At 46.7% G+C, this 22353-nt stretch overlaps 1 pseudogene; it reads left to right on the top strand.

Moving 5' to 3' along the window:
• Positions 1-18930: 18930 nt before the first annotated feature.
• LOC149369506 (uncharacterized) overlaps positions 18931-22353 on the top strand; it is a 65007-nt pseudogene continuing 61584 nt past the window's right edge.

The raw sequence follows: 22353 nt of genomic DNA, 5'->3' as shown, positions 1-22353 counted from the left end.
TGGCGACGGGGAACGTGATAGGCGGCTCGGCGATGAGTATTCTTCCCGACGTAAAAACTCCTCGATTTCGGCTGGTCGCTGGCCGGGTCGGGGTCGTGGAGCGTCGTAAGAGAACCCTCGGATGCCCAGTCTTCTGTATGGGCAGTGCCGGAGGACGTGACCGGCTTCTCCACAGTGGAAGCATAGTGGGCGGCGCTGGTCGGCAGTTCTCCACTCGTCGCATTTCCTCGGCTGCGCGCGTCGCTCGTAGGACGGGCGGGTTGGGGCGAGTGGGCGGCGGACCAACGCAGCTGGCTGAGGGCGATAGGGGCTTGGGTCCCGTCGTTGAGGTGCAGGACGGCGCACAGCTGCGGCGTAAGTCATGGCTGGGGGCTGCAGAGGCTGCGTGGGTGTCGGCGTCACACCCAAGGCCTGTTGAACCTCGTCCCGGATGACGTCAGTGAGCGATGAAAGTTGCGGCTGCGTTCCCGTTGGCAGCAACCGTCGGAGCTCCTCTCGCACAACTTCACGTATAACCTCCCGCAGGTTATCATTGTTAGCGGTGTCCATGCAGCTTGCTGACAAAAAGCGCTGCTGGCGGTCATACTGGCGGGCTCGGGCGTCGAGAGTTTTCTCCATTGTGGATGCCTCTTCTACGAATTCAGCGACGGTTTTCGGTGGGTTGCGAACGAGGCCGGCAAATAGTTGCTCTTTAACTCCTCGCATAAGCAACTTCACCTTCTCTTCTTCCTTCAAGTTCATGTCGGCACGCCGGAAGAGACGCTTCATCTCCTCAGTATACACTGCAACGGTCTCGTTTGGGTGCTGTATGCGAGACTGTAGCAGCTGCTGGGCTCTCTCCTTTCGCACGACGTTTGTGAAGGTCTTCAGAACCTGTTCCTTGAAGGTTTCCCAGTTGGCAAGGCTGGCTTCCTCATTCTCGAACCAGACTCTTGCTGGTCCCTCCAGGGCGAAGAAGACGTACCTAAATTTCATGGCGTCGTCCCGGTTGTTGAAGACAGCCACACGGTCGAACTGCTCCAGCCATTCCTCGGGGTCGGCGCCAGGCGAAGCGTCGAAGGTTGGTGGCACCCGGGGCTGCTGCAGAATGATTGGAGTGGTCGTCTGGGGCAAGGTCATGATGGACGTTGGTACTTGCTTTCGCTTCCGGGTAGGGTCCGGCAGGGTCCCGAACTCAGGTGCGTCCCCTTGCAGGCGTCGGCTTGCGCGGTGGACTGGACTCAGGTCCTGCGGTAGATGACTCAAAGGGCTGGCGTCTCGACTTTTAGGGGGTGTCCGGAACATGGGAGGCTACCCCGCACCTCCACCAGATGTCACGTTGTAGTGACGGCAGTCCAGCGGTCAGGAAGACACCAGAAATACTTGCAAACGAAGCTCTTTATTTGGGCTGACTTGCGCCCTCAAAAGAACTGAATCACTCGGCGGCGGCGTAAGCAACAGGCCTGCTCGGCGGTCGTCGAACTACGAATGTCCGCCGCTCGCGGCATCGCTCAATTTAAAGGCGGCAAGGAAACTTCCAGATAACAGGACAAGATCATCTACAGTAATATAGAAAAACCTAGATGCAGCCCTTCATGGCTGCGATCAATCGAGATTAGTCTGGTCGCTTCTCGCGCCACGAACAAAAGTGATAACAACCCTTTCCTGCAGCCTTGAGCGTGAACGAACAAACACTACAATGATACGTGGCAATATTGCTTGTTTTCATGTAACAAGGCTGAGTACTAAACATCTTGCTCATAACATTGTCCCAGCATTACTTCCATAAAGAGCCGCATGTTTTCTATTGCATGCACTAGTGTTTGAACGTGTCAGAATAGTTGCTTTCTTCATCGCACATAGTCATTAATCAAGGCATTTTCACTGCTGCATCTTCTTGCGGTCTCTTGGGCCTCGCCAAGCTGCCTGGAGCCGCTTTTTGTTGAAGAGTTCCAGCCCTATATGATGAAGTAACATTGAATTGAGTATGTTTGTTACTAAGAAATCTTGAGGACACGTTGAACGCCACTTACCTCTTGTGCTTAGGCACATGCCCGTAGTCGTCTTTGAAATGAACACTGCAAAATTTACTCGCATCCTCGGGAATTCATCCCTTTTTCACTGCCTTTTCCAAAGCGGCAATAAGCGCATAGTAAAAAACGTGGACGAGGAATGCCAAAGCCTATTTCACATAGTGTCACGTTTAATGAGCCTGGGCTTTGTACCGTCCATGATGTAATAATAACGCATAAGGTACACGAAGGACGGAAAGGAAACGACGCAGACCAGAGCTAAGTCACAACTGGGGTTTATTGCCGAAGCACGCAATTTATAGCAGTCACTTTAAAACACAAAAACAAAAAGCCGCCGCGGTGGCTCAGTGGTTACGGTGCTCGGCTGCTGACCCGAAAGACATGGGTTAGATCCCGGCCGCGGCGGTCGAATTTCGAAGGAGGCGAAATTCCAGAGGCCCGTGTACTGTGCGATGTCAGTGCACGTTAAAGAACCCCAGGGGGTCGAAATTTCCGGAGCCCTTCACTACGGCGTCCCTCATAGTCTGAGTCGCTTTGGGACGTTAAGCCCACATAAACCAAACCAAACCAAACAAAAACAAAAGAACAGGCAGCCACTCCTCGGAAGCCCGAGTCAGAGGTAAAAACGTAATTGTAGTATCAGGCGCCACTGATCGCTGTGTTAGAATCAGTTAAAAAAATCTGTTATAAAAAAGGATGTCAATGCAATGCTGAGGCAAAAAAAAGATCGATTTCAGAGTCTGCCAGGGTAACAGAAGGCTCGCTGATACACAGATTCTAACAATTCCTAATATGATACGCCCCCATTATCTCGCGCACGCGGTGATCGCGATGTCTGAAAAGTATGACGGTACTAGAAAAAACCGATGTACAATTTTTCCCCTTTTGCTCTTCTTTTTTTCTGCATTCTCGGCAATGCTCATGAAGATTCCCGTAATGATCTTTTAGGGAATTACGGTGTTCACCCAGCCTAACGTTGAGGCATCGCCCCGTTTGCCCTACATAGACAGCTCCGGAAGACAACGGTAGTTTGTACACTACACCCAAGCTGCAGGGAACAAACGGGGAACGGTGCCTAACGGTGCACCCACGCCTCTTTCGCTTATCGCCAACACCATCTTGCCTGTTCCGAATCTGAGAGACTAAACTGCTCAACTTATTTAGCCCGGAAGAAACCACCTGGACGCAATAGTGGCTCCCTGCCTTCTTCAGCCCATGTGCCGTTCTATGCATGTAGGGCACCACGCCGACCTTCTGGCGAACCCGTTCAAGATCTTGGGATTTGTGTCCCCCTTTAATTCATCGCACCAGTTTGCCGCAAGTCATGAAGATGACATGCATGGGAAACCCCTATTCTTTGAGCCTGTTCACCTGTGCAGAGATGCTCTTTTAGAAGGAGTGAATGCAAGATTTTGTGATGGCTTCCGCGATACCATTCTTGAAAATGTTTGAGTGCCCCGAGGCAAAATTAAGACGAGCCTTGGTAGAACGGGGGCTGTAAGTTCAGCAGGTGTGATCTTGGCAAATGTACAACGATGTCTAAGAACTGTAGAACCCCTTCTTTTGGTGCTTGAACGGTAAAATCTAGAATGCAGAACAAAAGAAGAGCAAAAGGGAAAAAATTGCACATGGGTTTTTTCTAGTACCGTCATACTTTTCAGACATCGCGATCAGCGTGTACGCCAGATAATGGAGGTATATCATATTAGGAAACGTCATAATATGTGTATCAGCGAGCCCGCTGTTACCATGGCAGACTGTGGAATCGATTTCTTTGCCTCAGCATTGCATCGACATTCTTTTTGATAACGGAATTTTAACTGATTCTTCCACAGCGATGAGTGGCGCCTGATGCTTCAATTCCCTTTTTCCTCTGACTTAGGCTGCCGAGGGAAGGCTGCGTGTTTTTTTTTTTAAAGTGACTTCTATAAATTGCGTGTTTCAGCAATAAACTACAGTTGCGAGTTAGCATTTGTCTGCGTCGTTTCCTTTCCGGCTCTCGTGTTCCTTGTGAGCTATTCTTATATCATGAACGTTATCGATGATGTGCCCAACTTTCGGGTTTGCTTTGCACCGTGTATTGTCGGTGCCTTTTCTTGGTTAACTATATTTACAACGAAAATAACGCAATAGTAATTTATTACTTCCACATATTTGTTGGCTTTTTTTGGGGTTGTAATTTACCGCTGAAATCACCTAAAATTTGAGATGAAGTCTGACAGTTTCAATCGGTTTATTCTCTATAACTTGTGCGGCGGTGGTTGCAGCCGGTTCCATCGCGAACGTCACCACCCCGCGAGATGTGCTCGAGGAAGGGGAGTGAAAGAAGAAGAATTCGCGTGGCCATCGAAGGTCAACAGATTCTTCGCTCAGCCCGCCGAGACGACCCAGGCAACGCTTCACTCTTCCGCTCATCATGAGTAAGCATTCTGGTCCTGTTTTGGTGTAGCGCTCGAAGGCGTGAGAACCAGTGTTTATCTTCCAGGAATTAGACGCGATGTGTGGGGTAATAGGTCCTGTAGTATAAATCTGCTGGATCACTGCTGTGGGTTTCTAATAAGCGTCTTATTCTCAGCTCTTGTATGCAAATCTTATCATGCGTGCGTGTGCTGTTCTCAGAAAATTAGTCTTTCGCGAGTTGCCGAAATACCCTTTAAGGTCGCGTCGAATGTATTTCCTTTAAAAACGTGGCGGTACAGTTCGGTGCAATTAAGTAAGGTAAGAAACTGGGAATGGGTGTGCCCCACAAAGTCAAATTCACTTTCGCTTTTAGGCCGCCGCGGTGGTTCAGTTGTTATGGTACTCGGCTGCTGACCCGCAAGACGCGGGTTCGATCCCGGCCGCGGCGGTGGAATTTCCATACAGGCGAAATTCTAGAGGCCCGTGTACTGTCCGATGTCAGTACACATTAAAGACCCCAGGTAGCCGAAATCCCCGGAGCCCTTCACTACGGCGTCTCTCATAGCCGGAGTCGCTTTGGGACGTTAAATCCCAGTAAACCAAAACCAATCACTTTCACCTTTAGATGCTGGCTCTATGTTCGAGATAAGGCCACAACGTCATGCCATTTCCAGAGGAATTCTAGCAGGGAAAGCTGCCTCCACTCGCGTCATCGTTTAACGCTTGTCAACGGTACGTGACTTGCCCCACTTCTCCATAACTCAGTAAGCGCACAATCATTGGCGATGAAAAATGACTGAAGGAGATGTAGGCTGAGATACAACGTCTTCAGGGAAGTGCCATTCGACCACACAGTCTGGGGCCACCTTCCCTAATGCCCCCGATGATGTTTAGCTCATTACTGATCCTTTAACACATAGGCCCATCTTGCTCCGCTGGCGTAGTACGTATAATTAAGTTCTCCTTATCAAAAACTCTCCTACATACACATATAGGAACAAGAGCATCAGACATCTGTAGTTAGTACCACCAGAACTAATCTCCTTTCCTCCGTGTTTCACAAACGAGCTCATTTCTTGGTATCATTCGCATAACCTTTGGTTTTTATCTCTATTCAGGAAAGTACTCGTGTGCTTTTCGGCAACAGTCTCAGCCTTTTTCTCTTTTTCTTCTTTTAGCGGAAATCAGCGTTTTTGGCACGCAACCTTGTAAGTATGTCTTGTTTGCCGGAACTACCGCTCCTCGTTCATGGTTTCTCACAAGGCGTTGAGGAAGCTCGTCCAGAGTGATGGCTATTTTGTCATAGGAGCGCATGTAGGCGCCTGCGGGCAGATGAATCGTATTAGACGGGACCAAGCAGGCTTAAAGCCTTTGAAGGCTAAAGTTTGCCGAGCTACACAGGCGCGAGGGACGAAATATATGGCGGACGATATAGCATGGTTAAGTTAAATGCGAATTAGGTGCACTAGCACTGTGATTTCTGTTCGAGGTTCGTTTTTCAAGGCCAGGCAGGCTTCGTACAAAGATGCGCCAAGTCGGACTTAATCTCCGCAAGTGATGCTACAAATGGGCTTAGTTGGTTCATAATCAACTTCATTGGGGGCCGCCGCGGTGGCTCAGCGGTTATGGTGCTCGGCTGCTGACCCGAAAGACGCGGGTTCGATCCCGGCCGCGGCGGTTGAAATTTCTTTGGAGGAGAAATTCTAGAGGCCCGTGTACTGTGCGATGCCAGTGCACGGTAATGAACCCCAGGTGGTCGAAATTTCCGGAGCCCTCCACTACGGCGTCTCTCATAGCCTTAGTCGCTTTGGGACGTTAAACCCCATAAACCAAACCAAACCAACTTCATTGGTGCGCTAGTCATGGGAACGAAGAATACTGGGCGCACAAAGCACACGCATAGACAGGGCGCAATCTATCTGCTGATTTTATTGCGTGGAAACTCATTTTATACGAATGGTTAAAAAGAAATTTTTTCTGCTTTTAACTGTGCATTTTCGCTTTTAACTTAAGGTAGACATTAAGTGCCCCTTCCAATTTGTTTTTGTTTCAAAGGCAGGAATTACCCTTTCTATCTCGTATGAGTCACCAGCCATGCGCCAACCTACACCTTCCAGAAATTGGACCCACGACCCCTCCCCCCCCTCCCCTCCTCTCCTCTCGCGTGGGGTTCCACGCAGCAGCAGAGCTCGAAATCTACGGCGAAAAAAAGTGTGAAAGAGAAATGTATAACCAACACTGCTGCCGCCTATTTGTCGCATCACATGGCATCGTCGCCTGGGCATCTCCTCTGATTCTCCTCTTTAGCGTATGCTAAAACCCTATTTGTTCCGTTCTAAGACGTCTTAATTTACTGCTAGAATGGACGCTAATACCGTTACTTCTCTGCGGTGTGGGCGAGACTCTACTTTTCTAACTTACTTTTAAATGCCTCACAATAAATTTCCTCGGTGTAAGCATAACACGGGAGTAGTAGGCTGTTTCTTTTTACGACATTTTGCATATACTAAGGCTCTTAACAGAGCTAGTTCGATGATACGTCTGAAAGGGCAGAGCAAACACAACGCATTTCTTAACGCATCGACGAGGTGGCACTAACGTTTGATCATACACCTCACATGGGCAGTACCGCCTGTACATACCGGTGGTAAAATGGCTACGTGCTTTGCCCTGGCCTGGTGCTCGGCTTCTTTGTGGTGAAATTCTTGGGAAATCGGTCCCTGTCAACACCTTGAGGAGATGAAAATCCTTGCGCTATGGCGCCGATGCTCTTATGACATAAAAAAAAATAACTGCGCCCGTGGTGTTGTGTTTGTTCCTTTGCCTTTCGACCTCGTCATTTTGCTCATTGTGCTGATCTCTTCGTTCCTTTCTTCAAAAAATCATCATTATCAAAATTTCTTTATGTGGTGCTTTCCTCTAGCTGTGATAGTTGCGCCAGGCATGGTTGCCTCAAGCAAAAGTTATCTTCTTGCTCGTGGCAGATACAAGGCTACATACAAGGCAGATACAAGGCCCGTGGTAAAACATTAATTCAGCACAGGTTGAGAAAGATACGTGCACTGGTTACTTGCTTTATAAGATTAATTTATTCTTCATGACAACTCATCTTTGCAGGGCGAGGTCGTGGTAAATAGGTTTTCTAACACTGCATTAAATTAGCCAACCTCAGATTCTCGCGTCAATTCCTTGCGAAGTCTATTACCTTAGTAACCCTCGCAAGCAACGTGTAGTACGAACAAACCTCTTGTGGTGAGAGAAAATTCTAATACCAACAAATATTTTGCGACTCTCAACCAGAAATTCCTATGGACACTTTTTTCCTGTAATAACCTTGTCATTCGTGGATTGTTAACTGTAGGCATTGTCAAAAAGTTAGCCTTTTCGAAATCTTACGGGCACTTCATCCCGATTTTTGCTGGATAATTTTTGTGATTCTATATAAAATATTGGTTATTCCCTATAATAATGTGTTTCTCTAAACTTGTATTTTCCGCATATAGTTGAGCCCGGCCGGTCACAACTAGGTAAGCAGGTTAAATAATATCGGTAGCACTATGAGTGTTTTCTGTCTCGGTTGTCTCCAACAGCATTTATGCGTTTGTTTTGACTGCGCAGAAAGCACGCAGGGACTGTAAGTATTTTGTTGTGACATGCTTTATATGGATTTATTAAATGCATCGACCGCAAAACGAGCTGAATGTAACGACTGCAATCAAGGTTGAAGGAGATAAGCGAACCTGAATGTCATAGCTGAAACTCACATCTGTTGAGATTTCTCTTCCTCCGTCTTAAATGATCCCAAGAAAGTCGGCGCAGGCCAAAAAAATATTGCACATCAGTTCTTGCAAACAGTTCATTACCGAGCTAACTGGGTCAATTATGAAATGCAAAGTCTTGTATCCAGCGCGTAATGCTTTTACGGCACTGATGGATTCGACATTGTTCTTGGAACTGGAAAAGCAGTTTATTGAATGACGGGGTGTTCATATCTTTGGGATGCAGATCATTGACGTCTGTGTTGACTAGATAATTGAGAGCTTCCAGTTACTTTTGAGAATTTTAATCTATCTACTGTCTGTAACCCTTAAGGACCTTTGTGACAATACCTTAGACTTAGATCTCATTGCTTTTTCTCTGGGTTTTCTACCTGCCATAGTTTTTTTTTCTGCCGCCTTTAACTTCTTTCATATTCCAAAGGGGCGTTGTTTTGCTTACTAGCAAACAAAGCAAACATTTCGAAAAATTGTTTGCGTGGAAGCACGTCATCCGCTATTTTCTTGCCGACAAATTTTACCACTAATAGTAATGTCAACTTTTTTTTTCTGAATTTCTAGCTGCTAGTTTCAAAAATCATGGCATTTTAGTACTAACATTTGTAGCTATTTTGACAGCCTGTAAAAAAACAATTGTGCATGCTTGCTAAAAATAACCGTTAGTTTATTTCATTCGGAAACTTTCAGGCGGGCTTTATTTTGGCCTGCGCATACTGTTTAGGCAGATGAAAGTTTGCTTTCAAATGAAATGAAAAATGGCGCATGTAAGGGTTTCTCGAAACATGTCCAGCCCATTCATAAATCATCACAGTTAGCTTTGCCGTAAGGCATGGTTGAGGTCTCCCTGTTTTTATTCTTACTGCAATATTACGAATACCAGTCTGTACATTTTCTCGGCACACTTCACTGCAGATGCTATAGAACTTACTCGAGAGCAGCGCTAAAACAATGATGGCACTTTTAGATTCGCAAAAATTAGAAACGACGAGAGACGCAGGAAAAGAGGCAGTGTTTCCAAGGTGTTCCATTCTCCTCTGTCCCTGTGTTGTATGTGTTGCCATGACGTCTATGTGGTTTTATCGGGTTTAACGTACCAAAGCGACCCCGGCCATGACGTCAGTAGATGTGAGTGTAGAGTGCGTTTATTAGTGGGAGTGAGAAACATTTGCACAAATAATTGCTTGCCTATACAGACAACAAGGAAGGTTCATTCTCTGACACAAACGTAAAATACTGAGCAGAATGTTTTTTCGGAAGGCTATTGATCGTTATCGTAGCCTGTCTCAGGCATCGCGGTTATTCGGATGTGTTAGTGTACGGCATAGGCGCTCATCTCTTTTCAATGTTTTTATCCTTTACTGTCCTCAGCTTGTATGGATAGTTCATTATTCTTGGCGCTGCAGCGCTTTCCTCTTACGGCGACGAAATGAAACACCGCCATTTCCCGCCTGCTCCTGGCTCTTGATCGAGACACTAAATTTGACGCCAAACATTGCTCTAATAATGGTCATCGCTGCTTTTTAATAACAGCGGCAAATGTGCTCAATTTATATAACCCACCTCTTCGCCTGGTGTATTGCGGTTTTAATTAGAATTTGAATAGTACTCGTTTTCTCTACCTTTAGTGGTGCGCTTTCCATAGAGTTGTAAACCTAAATTTAGTGACTTTGATAAAGAAAACCTACCGTAATTCTTATAGGCGCTGGCTGCAGCGGCTGCCTTGCGTTGCACGCCAATGTTTACGATTAGCTTACTGCTCAAACTACTACTAAGACCGTAAAGACGTTTACGGTGCTGTTGTATGCAACATCAAATTTATTTAAGGCAATGTACAGGACGATGGAAAGAGCACGAACACGGGCGATTGTTTTTGTGTTCTTTCTATTGTCTGGTCTTTCGAGCTTAAATTGAATGAATATGATGTTTGCTCAAAAACCAGCCCAACATTTAACACATTTGTTGTATGTGCTGTCCTGTGTTCATTCGGAGGTTTCTGCTAGCAAGACGTATTCCCGGCTGACAGAATAGTCATATCATATTTCAAGGCTAGGTCGCTTTTAGAGATATATTTGTCATGAAATCGAAGGCCCTCGCCTTGCGAAGCTTATTTGAATCTCTAAGAACCTTGAAGGTCCCACCTGCTTTGCAATCGGTTCCCAGCTTTTCCGAAGCATTTTATATTTGTCTTTTCCTGTTTTCTTGTAAATATAAGTCCTGCTTTTAGAGTGTCTGGCCTCCAAGTGATGTTTTGGGATGAAACAGGTACATTATCTGAACTTTTCCTGGTTATTTAATTCCATGTAGATTTTTAATTTTTTTTTCATCGCACAGGCAGTGATGGTATTTCTTACGACCACTGATTCGGTATTAACTTGAACTGGACGCTACGAAGCTGTATCAGGCGTGTCTAACAACAGTTATGCCCTTCTGCAACAATCTTTTGCGAAATTTTATTTTTTGACAAAGACAGAATGAAGAGGCGATGTTGGGATGGTACATTTTTTGCAACTCAGAAAATTGTTCAAACGAAGCAGTGCCAAATCAGCTTTACCAGATTTTTCCAACTAATTTGGTCATCGTCCGCAAAGAGGTAACCAAGTCCACACTTAACTGCAAAGAATGGAGAGCTTAGAATAAAGAAAAAGGGTGGTGATTTCGTCGCAGGGGCGATGATGGTATCATGGAACAGTGAAAGAGGGAAACAAAAATGTGAAATCGTGATTTTCATTGTTGCAAAACCGGCCGCTTGGCGCCCGGAACGCAAGGCCGGTCGACGCTCGCGCGATAACCTTCAAATCGCGCTAGACTGTACATACATGCCCTGAGTGTCATTTCAGAACGCAGGAGGAATTTCCAAGAAAGTGAAGCACACCTTTACTATATTGCATGTCAGTCACACCTTTCAGATTCGAAGCGAACATGATTTCAAAGTGAGGAATTCCGTAGAGTCAATTGATTTTAAACCATTTAGAAAAGCACTTTCTCTCTTCTTAATTATCACGGGGGGCATGTAGTATATTATTCCAGATGCTAACCAAATAACGCTGGTTGGTTTATGGGGTTTAACGCCCCAAAGCGACTCAGTCTATGAGATACATCGTAGTGAGAGCTCCGGAAATCTCGACCACCTGGGGTTCTTTAACGTGCTATGATATCGCACAGAACACGGGCCTCTAGAATTTCGCCTCCATTGAAATTCGACCGCCGCGGCCAGGATCGAACCCGCGTCTTTCGGATAAGTATCCGCGCACCATAAACACTGAGCCACCGCGGCGGACACCTAATAACGTCCTTTTTCGGCTGGCGATTGCGTACACAGAAACCACTGGCTGCCAAAACGTCATCAGAATGTGCGCGTGAACCTTTCTGTACCTATAGGCGTATAATTTAGGGGAACCGTGCCTCCCCATAATGGCGAATATTTTTTTTTCGAAAAGAGGCGTGAGCACTGGTTTCCGAGTTGCGCCTCAGCTCTATGCTCTTTTGCTCTCATATCTTGCAAAGAAGTCACAAAACGCCTTGCTCGACGAACCGCTTTTGCTAGCCGTGTGCCTGTGTACGCATTGCTTTTCTGACCAATGAAAAATTCGTGGCGCAGAGAATTAAGGTGAAAGAGGCGATTCTGGCGTGTATTGCGCATGAGGTGACCTGAACTGCCCCAGCAGAAAAGCATGTTCTTTGAAATCGTGACTTCTGGAGATTACACATGCTAGACAAAGTCGAATACGCAATTTCGTCCTCACGAGTCTGGCCATTGGAAGGTGTCAGACGCGGAATGTCAGCTTCCAATACCAGAAATGCCATCATAAGCTACTGTCGCCATAAGACTGGGCATAGCTTCAGTGGGCGAAAAGTAGGCTAAAAGACGCTGACTCCGACCACTTGCCTGACCGCTATTTGCGAAAGCCATCTTCAGGTAATGAACAGAAGCTTTGGAAAAGCCTCCGACTAAAGCCGAGGACGTGTGCGCGGGAATGAATGAAGGCAGTCTTTCCAAAATCTTCGGTGCTCCGGGCGCGGAAGACGCTGAAGCTGTCCGTGTTCTCTAAAACACAGCTGAGAGAATGGTCCGAGAAGAGAATTAAAAAAGGTTTTGCGTGAAAAGCTTTTGCATTGTCCAGTTCGAAGGACAGCCTTGGAGGGCGTGACACCGCGCTGACAGTGAAAACCCTCTTATGAGTGTCTACATCACCGTTAATATATAATTTCGCAAGCTGATGGGAGGTTATTCTGTCAATGAGCAGTTCAAATTGTTTGGTAAGAATTCTCTCAACTCGTCACAGCGGCACCGAGTTTACAAAAAATATTGACAAATATTGTATGTCCCGTCAAATTATCCTTATGTAAATATTTTTCTAGCCTTAGACGTTCACGGCGTTAATTTTATTTGGAATTTCTCCTACAGATAGTGTGGCGCTCGCTCTTCAAAGAGCACGCTAGAAGAGATTACTGTGAAGCAGTAGCCCCAAGAGACTCGAAGCACGTTCTGCTACCTTGGAAAGGAAAAAATTCAAGGGGCACTTTTACCGTCTAAAGTGCGCAGAGGCGAAAGCGTTTTCCGCACGACTTTGTCTCTGTGGCTGTGGTGACGTCACCACTAGATGACGTCACACATAGTTGATGACTAATTACTTCTTAATGGCTAATTACTAATTAATTGATAATTGCTGATTAATGACTAAATACTATTTAAGTGCTGCTTAATGACGCTTAAGTTTCGCCTTTAGGAGAGGAACGGGACAACGTGTTGCAGCGCTGTCAGGGAGTCCACGGAACATCACCACCTGTTCAGCGCGATGCCTTGACCTTTGAACGCAAAGCTTTTTGAGCGAAGGAAATGGCGCAGTAATTCCCTGTCTTCTTGGTGGACACCTGACCCACCGTACAGGAAGGGAGGAAGTGGGAGTGACAATTCCCGCCTCTACCTTGAAACCTTCGAGTCGCTACCAGCCGTGGTTGCCCTCCAGGAGCCAGGCGTTGGGGCCACACTTCCAAATTACACGACGTTCCAACAGGACCCCGCTTCTTGGCTTCTCGTTCACAAAGCCTACAGAGCCACCTTAGTGGATCTCGACCTCCAGCTCGAGTATTCCTATCTAATGGTGACTATCCCTCAACTCCGCCGCTGGGACCCGCCGTTGCATATACTCAACGTGTACTGCTCTCCCAAACACAAGCGAGTGACTTTTGCGGACCTCTGTAGCCGCGCGCAAGAAGTAGCGGGTCGCAATGCCCTGCTGATTGTGGGCGACATTAACGCTCCCAGTCAGCTGTGGGGGTATCGCGAGGAGGAGTCGCGCGGACGTAAGCTGGCGGAACTTGCGTCCACGTTGGGCCTCACCCTCCACACGGACCCCATCCACCCAACACGGCTGAGGAATTCCGTGACATGGGATACGTGTCCGGACTTAACCTTCACTCGCAACACACGACACGCAGACTGGCTCAACACCAAGGAGACCCCCAGTAGCGACCACTGCATCCTTAACACTACAATACGCACACGCCCCTTCAAGTGTCCCAGAACACTTAACCCCTAACACAGATTGGTCGAAATTCAGGCAAAATTTTCACTCTCTTGATAGTACACCCATTTCGGAGCAAGGATACTCCGCATGGTCCCAACAGCTGCTGGCATACCTTTGCTCGCATGAAACTCAGATCCAGCTCTCAGAGGCGGTCACGGACGTGGATAATCACCTTCTACACCTGTGGGAATCCCGTCCCAGCCTCGTCGGCTGTTGGCGACGACAAAAACACAATAGAAAGCTTAAAGCTCGAATTGCCGAGCTTACCCAGAAAGCGGCAGAGTACGCGGCCCAACTCGCCGACACCAACTGGGTGGATAGATGCAATGCGGTCGCGCGACAAATGTGCAGCCGCAATACGTGGCGTCTCTTTAGAGCCCTTATCGACCCAACCCAAACACGAACCGAAAGACAAAAACGTTTGCAGCGAGCCATGCACGCTTTCCCTGGCAACACAAGTCAACTGGCACAGAAACCTCGGGACCAGTATCTGTGTACAGCCCAAGGCCCCCGTGGATCTGCGTACTCTTATGCAGGCAAAGAGAACATAGAGCTGGGTCAACCTTTCCAGCTGCATGATCTCCGGGCGTGATCTCGGGAGTTACATTTGACAATGTAACTCACGAGATCACGCTCACTAACCTAAGCCAGACCGACTGTGGCTTGAACACATTCCGATACATATGCCAATTTCTAATGAATCGTCAATCATACATCCGCGTCCAAGATAGAGAGCATGGTCCTTACCTACTCGGCACGCGGGGAACCTCCCAAGGTGCGGTACTTTCCCCGCTACTCTTCAATCTGGCTATGATGCGCCTGCGGGCCCAGCTGGGTTGTGTCGCCGGCGTGCAGCACGCCCTGTACGCCGATGACATCACCCTGTGGGCCACGTAGGGCAGCACAGGAGACACTGAAACCAGCCTGCAAAGAGCGGCGACAATAGTAGACCACTACTCCCGCCGCTGCAGTCTTCAATGCTCCCCTCAAAAATCGAAATTTGTGCACCTCCGCCCCTAACAAAAGTGCACAACTAAAATCTCTCTTTCTCTTGAAAGTGGTCCCATACGCGAAAATGACGAGATACAGTTACTCGGACTCTACATACACAAATACAGACGGCCAGACACTACATTGGCCAAACTCTGTACGGTGGGAGACCAAGCGGGCCGCATGGTCCGCCGGGTTTCCAACAAATGCGGGGGGTTACGAAGTAAGGATGCCTTGCGGCTGGCAAACGCCTTTGTAACCAGTCTAATTTTCTGATCGACTCCTTATCCCCACCTACGGAAACAAGAGAAAGAAGCGCTTAAGGTCATCATTCGCAAAATTATTAAGCGTGCCCTTGACCTCCTCATCACTACTTCAAACAGCCGCCTAATGGCCCTTGCGGTGGTGAATACTTTCCGGGAGCTCCGGGAGGCGCACCTTACAAACAAGTACACGCGCTTGTCGCTAACGGAGTCGGGTCGCCGCCTTCTTGCTCGACTCCATATCCAACACTCCACTCCCACGGAAGACAGGTTTCACATCCCAGAACATTGGAGACGTACTCTCCACGTGCGACCTCTTCCAGCCAACATGCCACACGTAGACCATAATGGTCGGCGCCTGGCACGAGCGGAAGCCTTAGCCCGACATTATGGCAGCAGACAGGTGTATACTACGTGGACGCCTCTGGTCCTCGCTATGGGGGATGGCACAGGGTCGCGGTTGTTCACGACAGCAATACAGTTAACGGCCTCACCTTCAGAGCCAACAGTTCAGCACAAGCAGAAGAGGTCGCGATTGCTCTCGCAGCCTCACATTCCGATTAAAAATACATAATCACCGACTCGCGAGGGGCCTGTCGGAACGTCGAACAGGGCTGCACTCCCTTCCTAGCCTTTCGAATCTACCAAAATTGCGTACGGGATACGGACCCCGCACACCGCTACCTAATATGGGCCCCTGCTCATCACGGGTTGGCAGGAAACGAGGCAGCAGACGCAGCCGCCCCCGCGAGCTCTCTCACCGGGCTGTTTTCTCCTCCCCACCCGATCAGGAACCCGATCCTAATCCGATCTACACCTTCAAAGATGTTACAACCAACTATCAAGACAGTCATCGCTTTTACCTTAGCCCGTGTAAAGGCCTGAAGAAGGCGGATGAGCGGCTCCTTCTCCGCCTTCTCACCAATACATTTCAGTGCCCGGCAGCACTAAAACATTTTGACCCCTCCTTTAACGACAGCTGCCCGCACTGTAGTGCGGTGTCTTCTGTCACCTATCACATGGTGTGAGCCTGCCCCTGCAACCCGGCTATTCTCCCGATCCCCAACCCAACCCGGGAGGACCGGGAGGCGACCCTGCTCAGCTGCCCCGACTTACAGGCCCACCAAGCCTTAGTCGGGCGCGCCCGGGTGGCGGCCACCGCCACTGGGGTCCCGTACTAGGGACCTCCACCTAGTGTTTGTAAGGATCGGTCCCTTATGGGCTGATCCAAACATACCTCCTGTCCCTTCTTAATAAATGTTTTCATCCCCCCCCCCACACACCTCGTTGGACACCCGTGATCCGTTTGTACAGGAAGGGAGGAAGTGGGAGTGAAAGAAGAAAGAGGGGCCGTAATGAAGAAAATGAAAATTGTATTTCAGGAAAGGAAATTAAATTCAAATTCAAATTCAAATTTTTTATTTCTGCCTTGTAAAGATACAGACAGCGGAGGCGCAGAAAAAGCTGTGAGAGACAGCTTGACTAAGCCGCAGCCCCCTTTCGCTTGGCAGCAGCTTGACAGCAAGGCTTTTAATACAAAATGCAGTTGCAAAGCGTGATAACAAGTATACAATAATGAGCAGGTACAAGAGAAAGCGAAAGAACATTATACAATACTGACACAATATTCACATTGGGTAGACTCAGGTAATGGCAGCAAAGAAAAAAAAAGAGAAAGAAAAAAAACACACAAAACAAAAATTCTACATGCTAGCATACAAAGCACGCAAAGACCTGTTTGACGAACTGAAAAGGTCAAAATTGTTATATATATACGCGTTTAGCAGGGACGGAAGAGGGAACTGCAGGCGTTCTCTACCCGAGTTTAACCGTGGGGTCGGGACTATCCATGTCTCCGCATACATTGTTGTGTAGCTTGCATCTCGGGTATGTAGTTCGGCAAGTTTACGTATGTGGTTTACATTTCTACGTGTTTCGAGTTTAAACCGGACACTCAAGCGATATTTATACAAGTTGTGTATTTTTAGCACACCACTTTGTAGAAAGAGATCTTTGCTTGGCGAGTCCCAGGGGACATTGTAAACATGACGAAGGAACTTTTTCTGAAAAATGTAGATACGCTGAAGACAGCTAACCGTAGCTGTGCCCCACACTAGATGGCCGTAGTTTAAATAGGAGTAGAAAAGTGAATTATAGAGGAGTAACTTTACTGTTCTTGGAATGACGTATCTGAGCCGACTTATGACTCCGGTTATTTGAGCCAGTTTCGTGACAATATGGTCCGTGTGGTGTTCCCAAGACATGTTGGAAGAGAAAACTACTCCAAGGCATTTAAATTGTTCAACTATGTCTATACGTCGTGAGTTTAGTTTAATCTCGATGGGGGAAGGAAGTACTTTGTTTTTAGGACGAAATATGACAGCTTTTGTTTTCTTCTCATTTATACGCATGTATCTGGATTCGGACCACTTTTGTAATTCACTCAAGGTGTCATTGCATTCCCGAACAAGGAGATCAAGATCATTTCCAGTAAAAAAGATGCTGGTGTCGTCAGCGTAGATAATAAATTTAGCGGCGGAGTTAATGTTGGAGATATCATTCAGGTACATATTAAAAAGTAATGGTCCCAATATACTACCCTGGGGAACGCCTGAAGTAACAAGTTTCAGTTCAGATGTCACATTGTCTATGCTTACAGCCTGTTTTCTATGCGAAAGATATGATTTCAGGATCATTTGAGCCAGTCCACGAATACCACAACGCTCCAAGTTTTTCAGGAGTACACTGTGGTTTACTAAATCGAATGCCTTCGAGAAGTCCACGAAGACACCAATAACAAAGGCCTTATTTTCAAACTGTGTTAGTATATATTCCTTTTGTTCGAGTAGTCCTAACTCGGCAGATTTATTTTTACAAAACCCAAATTGATTAGGTGACAAAAGGTCATGTTTATCAATAAAATCAGACAACCGTGTATACAGAACTTTTTCAAAAGCTTTCGAGAAGATTGGGAGTATCGATACTGGTCTATAATTTCCTAAATCATTGCGGTCTCCTTTCTTATACAAAACTGTTACTTTGGCTATTTGCATTTTTTTAGGAAATGTGCCCGTAGTAAAGCATAAGTTAAATATATCTGCAAGAACAGGGGCAATAACTCTTATAACATGCTTGACAGGCCTCACTTGAATGCCTTCAATGTCACAGCTATGGCTGTTATTTAGGTTTTGTACGACTGATATAACCTCCTCTGTCGTAAGTGGGTTCAGAAATATTGTGTCCCTATTGTAAGAGCTAAAATAGGTGTTGAAATCACTTGACGGTGTTGAAATCACTTGAAATCAATTACTCAGTAACTGTCACATATCTCGGTGGACACCCGTCAAAAGCGTGACACCACTGCTGACAAGCTTCTGCTGGCTGCCATATGTCCACAACGATGACGCATTAAAGGATTTCGCCTTTATATTGCCTATGACATCTGCGTTGGCCTCTGGCCCTATATCGTGGAAAGTGTAGGAAGAAGCTTATTCACCGATCTCAGAAACTTACAGTACATTCTTTAGCGCTGGTGTTATTTTCGCTTTTTGCAACCTTTTGGAGAAACCCCGAAGGCATTCAGCTTCACCGTCTCATTAAACCTGCGTTTATTGATCGCATATAGCACGCTGTCTATGCCGCTGCATATGAAACGCTAGTTTACCACAGCTCTGAAACCGACTGTATGATTCAGTGACAATGACGTTCGGTCGTGAAGCTAAAGGCGACCAGACGCGATTCGATGGAGCCAGAGTACAAAAACTACCATGGAGCCGAGTGCTCTCAAAGTAATTCTTGAGACACAGCACGTTGTGTCTCAAGGTGACATGCAACTTAGGAGGATTAAATCTTACACGTACGTGATATCAGTCCATTGCACCACGCTCATTGGCTGGGTATTCGTTACCTTGTCTTCCACAGGCTAACGAAAGGTCAAACGGAAGGGAAGTTCGCCACCTTCATGATCGCCGCCTTCTGCGTCCTGTTGTGTCTCGTCTCCATCGGACTGGCCATGCTGTACCTGCATGCAGGTAAGCTTTGCGTCGCTCAAAGCCATCCAAAAGTTGGACTAGCGCTGAAAGACAGAAGTACATTGCTTGAGCATTCGTTTTGGTAGACTTGTCGATAGTTTTGGTTTAATCTGGTGTAACCTTTCAAAGGCTATTGAGACTATGAGAGACGCCGAAGTGGAGGTCTCCACCTGGACAACCTGTAGTTTTTAAGGCAAAAGCCTTTTATGGCTCATGAGTGGCGTGGATAGGATGTGTCACGCTTACACCAATCCATAGCCAATCCCCAATCCAATCCATAGGGTTCAAACAAGCCAATCCATATTCCAGTTGATAACTCACGAAGCCAAACAATAATCCACAATCCAATCCATAGTCCAAATTGCACGAACTGTCAATGAAGAAAAAAATTTTGGTCTCTGGGGGAATCAATTCCGGGCTTGCGGCATTCGAAACGGGGACGATTGCACTGCGCCACGACGTTTCGAAGCTAGCAGCTGAATAAAAGCGCGTCTAGTCAATGCAGCGTTTTCTTTGAAGCGTACATGAGTAATTCTGAGCGTATAAATTAGAGATGCCGCAATTTACCCAGTAGAAACACACGTTTCCGGTAAATTTACTTCTTGCGTGGCTGTCGTAATGCCATCATGCGGCACCCACTGAAAAACTCCTTCGCAATGTATGACGTTGGCCCAGCAGATGAGGCCACAATGCAAAGCGCAAATGCTTTCTCATTACTCCTCCTGAGTGCCTCCATCAATTATTGGTCACAAGTTGAACTGCTTTTTTTAATCTTTAACGCGCACTGACATCTCACACTATGCGGGCCTCTAGCAATTCGTATCTACCGGAATGCGACCGGAGCTGTCGGAAATAAACTCTCATATGTCAGGTCAGCAGCCGACTTTCATAACTACTGAGCCATCACGGCTGCACTTGACAATGTTAATGGATAGGTTAGGTTACAAGACAACTGCTGTCGCGGTTCTTTTTGGAGGGATTTCTACGTGTCGTAGCACGGCAATCTTCCTGTCACGGGTGACGAAAAATTTCGCATCATCACTTAAATTTAACACTTTATGCAGCTACATCATTGGGTGCGTCAGCCACTTTCAGCCTACCGAGAACGCAGAATGAAGGTCTAAAGAATCTTGCACGAGGAATAAGTGAAAGCCAATGAGGAAATAAAAATAAGAGAGAGTTTGTTTATTCCGGATCATAGGAACATTTAAGGTTTTATGCAGCGCCTGATTTTTCCCTTGCGTCTTATTTGCTTGTAAACGTTTGCTTTATGGTGTTTAACTTCTCAAAGCGACTCAGGCTATGAGGGACGCCGGAAATTTCTACCACTTGAGGTTCGTAATGTGAAGTGACACTGCACAGTGCATGGGCCTCTAGAATTTCGCATGTAAAGCTCTAGTGGGGTGCCAACTGCCGCATTCTTCCTCCAGTCTGCTTGTAAAATGTCCTTCTGTACTTCCTGTGCTCAATGCTTCTTTCGTCCTGTAAGAGCTCAGCAGTTAATTCTCACTGGCTACTTCTTCTCAACATTGTTTGTGAATCTTTTGCTCTTTCAGCTATCACCAGCCGGTAATTCATTTCCTCGGTACTACTGCTATAGTCACCGATGTCAAATATTTTTGGCACGCTACCTATCTGCGTTGAACTTCTCAGCCACTTCGGCGATCTTATCTATATTTGTATCGACATTGCCCTCCTCGCATTTGCGTGCGGTCATCTGATTTTTTTACATGCCTGATATACAAAGCTATCGTGCCTTCTTGGCCTCGTTAGTGGATTACTATCGAAGAAGCCAGCGCAATGAAATGCAAATGGCAGAGTAAAAGACATGAATAGCATGAGTCTAGTGCGCTGATTTATTTCGACCTAATCATATCTTCACCGGATTGGTGCCATGTTTCAACTCCTTATGTCGCTTCTCTTACGCATATAGATATTTAAAAGTTCTGCCTGCTCCGTTTTGTTAAAAGGGTTTGGAGCTTTGATGTTTTGGCGTTTCTTATTCCGATCTTTTGTTTCACAGGTGGAATTTCTCGCATCCTGTCCTGCGACACTGGCCACTAATTTTATGGCACACTCCATAATTATACTGGCAGTGTTTCCATTAATCCCCAGTACGTTTAGGTTATTTCCTCAGTTAGGCGGGAGCGCCTATTTTCCAGCGGGATCCTAATGTTTAATTTTGCGCGGACCTTTCTTATTTGTACTCTCATTTATCACAATTTCCTCCTTTTCCAATTAGGTTAAAGGGTAAGCGTAGATGTCACCATTCAGTTTTCTACATCTCACCTTGCCTAGCTCCTCTATACCATGTACGACGCAGTTAGGCGCATATTATGAATACCATTTTAGACTTCCCGTTCCACCTGCTTGTTCAAGGGAGGAATCCGGCGACTACCTGCTTAACCAATTACCTAAAGGACCGACAGTTAGACCATTTACAGTTAGTCCCTAAAAGGACGAATGGCTGTGGCAAACCAGTTAGTGCCCCAAAAGACAACCTCTCGCCCCCTTTTAGTCCCGTTTTTCCTAGTGCACAGGCAAAAGTGAAGAGTGGAGCGCGTGTAGACAAGCGTCCAGAAAGCTTCCATGAGTCTTAAGAACACGCACTGTTTTTTTTAACGCGCAATAAGTGTCAAAACTGAGCGAACATCGCAGTCTAAACATAATCTTCCCCCTGTTTATAAAGCGATTTAGAAAAAAAAAGAGGATGCCGTCGGCTTTCTAGCTCTCCTTCTTTACTGATTGGAGCACAGGTGGACAACGAAATAGAGAGTGAGTCTAGAGAACCCCTCTCCGATGTAGCCAGACGTTAAGCACTGCCGATTTTAGTCTGCGAACTGCTCTATTAGCTACCCCTAGTATTCATAGGATCTATACATAGTGCCGTGCTCCCAGATAGCGTTAAGCTTATTTTGCAACTTAAGGGATAGTCAGAAAAAAAAATATTGCCGCCAAGATTTCTTCCCGAAATGATAGTTGTGGCACTGATCGCGGCCAGAACAACGCTCTTTGGAAACAGAAATCCGCGGAAAGTATTGTAATGAATATTTCTACAACCACCGCACCTGACGTCCACGTGTGAGAGCTCCGACCATGCGACGTGAACCTTACCCGTCGCAAGCCAATGCCAGCACGGAAAAGCGGATGTGATTGACGTGGTTTTGCTGCGTTGCACAGTCAATTTTGTGCGGTTTCCTGTGTCAACGATTCAACGTTGTCTGCCTGAAACTCATGGCTGTATGCTTTGGGTGACTGCTCGCCTGATTGGGTCATAATTAATCGAAAATCATCGCCTCCTGCAGCACCGGCGAACCAAAAAAAGCATATCGCAGAGATGATACCGCTAGTGC

Source organism: Amblyomma mixtum, chromosome 1 (genome assembly GCF_055824585.1).
Source record: "Amblyomma mixtum isolate Tamu chromosome 1, ASM5582458v1, whole genome shotgun sequence".
In the NCBI taxonomy this organism is placed as follows: domain Eukaryota; kingdom Metazoa; phylum Arthropoda; class Arachnida; order Ixodida; family Ixodidae; genus Amblyomma; species Amblyomma mixtum.
Note: the sequence above shows the minus strand (reverse complement) of the source record. Positions and strands in the feature narration are given on the sequence as shown.